The sequence below is a fragment of the Choloepus didactylus genome, chromosome 1 (assembly GCF_015220235.1).
Source record: "Choloepus didactylus isolate mChoDid1 chromosome 1, mChoDid1.pri, whole genome shotgun sequence".
Taxonomy (NCBI): Eukaryota; Metazoa; Chordata; class Mammalia; order Pilosa; family Megalonychidae; genus Choloepus; species Choloepus didactylus.
Genome location: NC_051307.1, coordinates 115,833,430 through 115,839,890, shown reverse-complemented (window position 1 = coordinate 115,839,890; position 6,461 = coordinate 115,833,430).

Here is a 6,461-nt window from a genome sequence, read left to right as displayed (position 1 = left end):
ACCTCTGGAGTGCCCAGCCAATGGGGAAACAGGGAAGGGACTTGCGTATTAGGGGTAGGGTATAACTATCACCATGTTTTTTTTTTTGGTGCTCCTGCCACGTTTTTGGCTCTGTGTCAGTTCTTGCAAGATTGTGAATAAATTCTTTTCTCCTCCACAACTAGGTGAGCATTTTTAAGGTATAATGCTTGTTTCTAACACAGGCCGTGTTTGCCAAACTCACCAAATCAAAAGAATCACTTAGAATACATATTAAACAGAAATACAAATTCCTTGGGTTTTTCCCAGAAGAGTGATTCAGTTTGCCTAAAGGTAGACTGGGGCATTTATATTTTAAGAAAACACACAAGTTTTTTTTGACAAATGAATTTGGGAATTATTGATCCAAAAGATATCTGATTAGCCTTTTCCTGGTTATAAATATTCAGTTTCTTACAACGTTATTATAAACAGAGGTTAGTATCAACAGTTCTTTTCTATAAGATGCTGCTCCTCCTATACCCTGTTTATGTCCTTATATCCTTCCTCTTAAGTAGTCTTCTCACAATGTTTCTCTCAGTCTTCTACTCTTGATAAGTTCCTTTTACTCACTTTCTTCTCCCATGCCATTATCATCTAAAAGACTTCTTTACCTCTTATAAATCTGCCCCCATCCAGCCTTCACACTAACACTCCCTTTGATCTCTTAACTCCCAAATTCCAATATAGGTCACCATGTCTTTGCCTCTCAAGTTTTATTTCATGATTCCACATACATCAGTTAGACTGAAAAAATGTTATCATTTTGCTCCAGAAGACATATGATCTCATAGAACATTGAAAAGAAAAGTTGTCAAGCACCTATGTTTACAGGTGATCACATCTATTCTATACAGTCTTTTTTAGAAGAGTAGAGTGTTGTGAACTTGAAAAGTACCCAAAGACATGAAACAAATAATAGTAGGCATTGAGCAAGATGGTTGTTGTGGGCTGAAGAGGTTAAGCAAGGTTCAGAATTGAAAGAAAATGTGCTCTGAACCTTGGAAGGTAGGTTGTATTTAGAAGGGCAGCAAGAAGAATGTTAGAGAATTCCAAGAAGGTGAATATTGCATGTTTTTTCTTCCCACGTATACTATGTTTTCCCACATACACTATACTTCCCACATACACTATATTTTACTTCTTGTTTACTTCCCCCTCCTAGAATGTATGCTAGAATGTACTGCTATTTCCTCAGCAGAAGCTGGCAGAGAGTAGCTGCTCAATAAATATTTGTTGACTGAAGAGCAACAATCTCATGTGAATAAATGAATGCAGGAGAAGGTGAGATCAGCCTGACTGAAGCAATATTCCAGCAGGGAAGGAATAGAAAATGGAGTTGTAAGATGCTGGATTTGAAACAAGGAAGCATCAAGTTTTTCTTTAGGCAATTGGAGAGAGGGAGAGCATGATGGAATTGCCTGGATTCATTTTTCTTCATTTCCATATTTGGTGTAATTACTCCAAAGAAGTTATAAAAGGAGACAAAAATACTAAATCTTATAAAAGGGTGATATGATGATGGAAGTGTGTGGGTGAGGCAGTGGGGAGCACAGACGCAGTTTCACGGCTGTCTGCTTTCTGTTCCTCCAAGGCTGACCTGTGTTGAAGCCACAGAACAGTGGGGTACTGTGGCCCCTGACAGTGGACCTAGAATATTCTTGGGGACAAAGTTCCTGCACTGGACTCAAGGAGGTATATCTCTTAAATGTGCTCTTTCCTCTCCATTCACATCACTTTTACCCTAATCCATAGCTTTCATAATCTCACTTGTGGATTCTTAAAATTTTCTCTTGAAAGTTTTCTTCACTTCAAGTCTCAACCTTCCTCCTTACTTCCTACTCCCAAACCACACAAACATGAATTGTTTTCTATCACATTAGAGATATCACTCGCCCTAAAATACTGCTTTAATGATGCAACTTTCCTAGTTAAGGATTATAACAGACAAGTTGTAAATATCCATTTAATCCGCTTCATCTTTAGATCTAGCTTTCTCCTCTCTTTTCTCCCTCTCTCCAACTCTTTCCAACCACTAAACACATCTATAACTTCTTCTGGTTGAACAGGTCTACTCACACTAATTTATTAATACCCAAGTGGGCCAGGGATCGTCTATAGGTACTTGGCACCTTTGACACTCTTACTGCGCCAGTGTTTTGTGGGGGCTAGAAACCTGGTAACAACATTTCTCATATTCCTTTGCCAGAAAGTTTGCAGATACATTTTTGGCTCCACCAATGAGATGTGTGGGTGAAAGATTTCAAAGGAGCAAGAGAGACATAGGCATCTTTGGATTCTTCCTCTGTAGTGGCAATTGGAAGCCCTTGCCATTTCGCCTCTGGGGCTTGAGGCTGCAAGGTCAGCAGGGTTTCCTGCAGTCTCCTGATTGGGAGGCAGAAGCTCTTTGATGTTGCGTGAAAGGATGTGCCAACACCATCCGATGGTGCAGCAAAGAGGACATTGAGGGAGAGATAATGTCAGGATAGAAATAAGCTCTCATTAACACATTTTTATGCCTCAACTTTTCCCTTCATTTTTATTTGAGATTGGAAAGTAATAGCAAGAAGGAACATACCACAAACACTTAAGAGGACATAGAAGCTTATTAAAATAGTAAATAGGTACTTGACTGTCAGACCAAGAGCTCTTTTTAAAATGCTACCACTTTTATCTATGACTCAAGACAGCTGGCTGGCTTTTCAGTAAAGATAATATATTACAGTTAGGGCTTCAGAGATAATTATATCAGATAATGAAGTGTATTTTAAATCATGTTTTTCTCGTTTGCTTTTATCTTAAATAAAACAGGAATTTCAAATATGTTACTTAATAAACTTTGATTTGAATGGGAAAATCAAAGAGGGATACTTTGGATTCTTTATATGGAAATACTAGGAAATGTTTTAAAAATGTATTGCATTTCTAGAGTGATTCTACTCTATACACATAAGGTGGAAAATAGAAAGAATAATCCAGATAATTAGATTAAAAATACATCCATAGATAATAAAGACATATTTGAATAGGGCTTTGAGAGCTTTTAAAAATTATTCTCACAACTTTGTTTCCTTTTTCTTAAAAAAATAGACACAAAACATTTAAATTCATTATTAAGTACACAACAAATGCATGAAAACAGTCACATCGTAAACATTTGAAACAATACAGATTAAGCAAGAGTGCCCAGGACAGTTTCCACCCTGAAAGATAAGGATGTTAGCACGCTGACCCCTCTCCCCACCCCACCCCCACCCCCGCCACCATCTTACTTTTCAGCTCCTTCCACCAACTATATTCTGCCAGTGTTACTTTTACTGTAACATTGTTATGATTGGTAACAATTTTTCTTGGTAACATTTTGAATCTTTTGTGACCTTAATTAAGTCTTTAATGCTTTGTAGGTTGATTCTAAAAGGTGAAAAATAATAAACAGCACTTATGTCATCATCTCTATGTAAACATTGTTCACTGCAGTGATAAACAATGGAATGTATTTCTTTCTCTATTGTACCTATGTCACAACACTGATAATATTCAGTGAAGAAAATTACAATGGCTTCTCCCTGTTACAGTCTACCAATTGCTCAAAATCATGCCACATTTCACAATATTAGCATCTTAATTAGGCCACACTTGCCTTACAAAATTTTCCTTTTGTTTTTCCTGGAGTTTCTAACTGCTTTCATCTCATTCTTTTTCACTGCCATGTGTAAAAGTCTGTGGCATGGATGCACTCTATTTTAATTCACACTCCAACATTGTCGGATATTTAGGTTGTTTTCATGTTTTTCCTACTATGAATATGTTTCAACAAACAGCTTATCTGTGCATTTTTGTGTGTGTTAGAAAGAATTTCAGCAAGATAGAAATCTAGAGATGGAATTGCTGGGTTGAATTGAACATGCATTTTAATAACTATTGCCAAATAGCCTTCAGAAGCATCAGCATCAACATTTCTACCAACATTTTATGGGAAGATAAAATCCCTTACAGTGTTTCAAAGATTCTTATTAATTATTTTGATTTTTGCCGATCTAATGATTTGATTCGCTTTTTTTTATTATTACTGAACAAAGCACCTCTTCATAAGCTTATTGATGCTTGATATTTCCTCTTCAACATTGATTAATTTTTAGACTTTTTTTTATGTTTAGGATTTCCCTATTTATTTTGATATTAATTCTTTCTTTCTGTTGATCAAGTTCCAAATATATTTTCCCAATATATCAATTGTCTTTCAACTTTGCTTGTGGTTTTTTTTGTTAAAGAGAAATTTTAATTTTTATGTCGTTAAAGATCAGTCTTTTTTCTCTATAGGTTTTGTGCTGTGTATCTTGCCTAAGATGGACTTCCTAGCCTTAAGTGATAATCATATTCTCCTGTACGCTTTAAAATGCTTTTATAGATTTTCTTTTTACATTTAGCTCTTTAACTCATCTGAAATGTTCTGTTTGTATAGGGTGGGGTAATTTTTTTTTTTTTTTTAATTCTGTAAGTGTGTATGGCAACTATGTACAAATTGTCCAATTCGTGATCAGAAAGGAAATCCCGTAACAACTGCTCCCTGCTCTTTAAAATTTGTCCCCCTCCCCCACTCCTCCTTTTTTCTCTCCTGCCCTTAAGGCAGCACTAGTCAGTGTGTGACACACATTCCTAGGGCTCACAAATATCTAGTTCTCCTCTCCTTCTGGGCACAGTTACTTGTGGCCGTGTAATTAGTTCTGGCTAATAACCCCTGAGTGGAAGTGGTGTGTGATTTACATCTCACTTGAGGCTGAGCCAGTGTAAAAACCCTGTGTAATGGATTGAATTTGTGTCCCTCCAAAAGACATGGTCAAGTCCTAACCCCCAGTCCTGTGAATGTGAACTTATTTGTAAATAGGCTCATTGAAGATGTTATTAGTTAGGTGAGGCCAAATGGATGAGGGTGGGTTCTTATCAGCCTGTAATATACCCAGGTGCCCTAGTGGTCTATAGATGCTCCAAAATATACTATACTCCCAAAATATAGAGCCATAAGAAGCACTCATTAGAACCTTATCGGGTTCTAATCCAATAAGACTGGTGTCCTTATATGGAGAGGAAATTTGGACAGAGAGACAGGAAGAGAGACGGCCATGTGATGGAGGCAGAGATTCAGCTCTGCTGCCACTAGCTCCAGAAGCCAGGACAGAGGCATGGAAGGGATTCTCCCCATTAAGAGGAAGCCTGGCTCTGCCAACACCTTCATTTTAGACTTCTAGCCTCCACAACGTCAAAACACTAAATCTCTGCTGTTTAAGCTACTTAGTCCTTGGGGCTTTGTAATGACACCCTGGCAAAGTAAGACACCATATTTGACCTTGCAGCCTCTCTTCTCAGCCCCCGCATTGGGAGAGCAGTGCCACTTGGAAGCAGCTGATGCATTGAGGCTCTGCTGATTTGCTCAACATTCGGTAGATTTGGTGTGAGAAATACACTTTTATGTGTTGTCTTTGAGACATTTGGGGTTGTTTATTAACACATCAGAATGCAAATGGATAATAATGACACTATTACATGGTCAATCCTGATTCTGCTCTATTTTACTTTTAGAAGTTAATAGTTTGCAAACTTTGGTATTTCCCACTGGAAATAGATCATTTCCAAAATAACTTGCAACTGATTTGAGGCACACCAATACCGTTTATTCACTTTTTCAGCAAATATTTATTGAGCACATACCAAGAACCAGGCTCTGCACATGATATGTGAGCTTAGATCTTGTGGAACTGGGCAGTGCTGCCACAGTGGAGACAGCACAGGGAATTGTTAAGCTGTGGTTCTGGAATCAGATGCCCTAGGTTGGAATCCTGGCTCTGCCTCTTACTAGCTTAGTAACCTTAAGCAAGATAAGTAGCCTCTCAGTGCTTCATTTTCCTCATCAATAAAATTAAGAATAAATGAGTTATGTGTAAAATATTTGACACATAATAAGCACTCAACAAATGCTAGTTGTTATCACTATTTGGAATCTTACCAGCCTGTAATATACCCAGGTGTCTTAGGGGTATATAGATGCTCCAAAATATACTATATTCCCAAAATATAGAGCCTAAATCCCCAACCTAGCAAATTATCTCATGACTCAGTATGGTCTCTCACCATTAAAAACTAGCAAAAAATATCCTAAGGCAATAAGAAGCAGGTATTGTAAAAGTACGTTGTGTTGCCTATCATTCCTATATTTTTAATGTTTAATTGTTAATGTTCCAGGGTAATCTGACTTAACAGATAGTAATCTGTTTTTAGATATCCTGTAAAAGAGTGATGCTACAGTTCATGGTCTCTGAAATTCTTAGCTTAAGAATATATTATAAGAACTTTGTATATTTACCTCATAGTTAAATATTGTATATAGGCATATATGCCTAAAATCATGTAAATATGCACACAGTTAAACTGATCGTTTTCTATGGAGG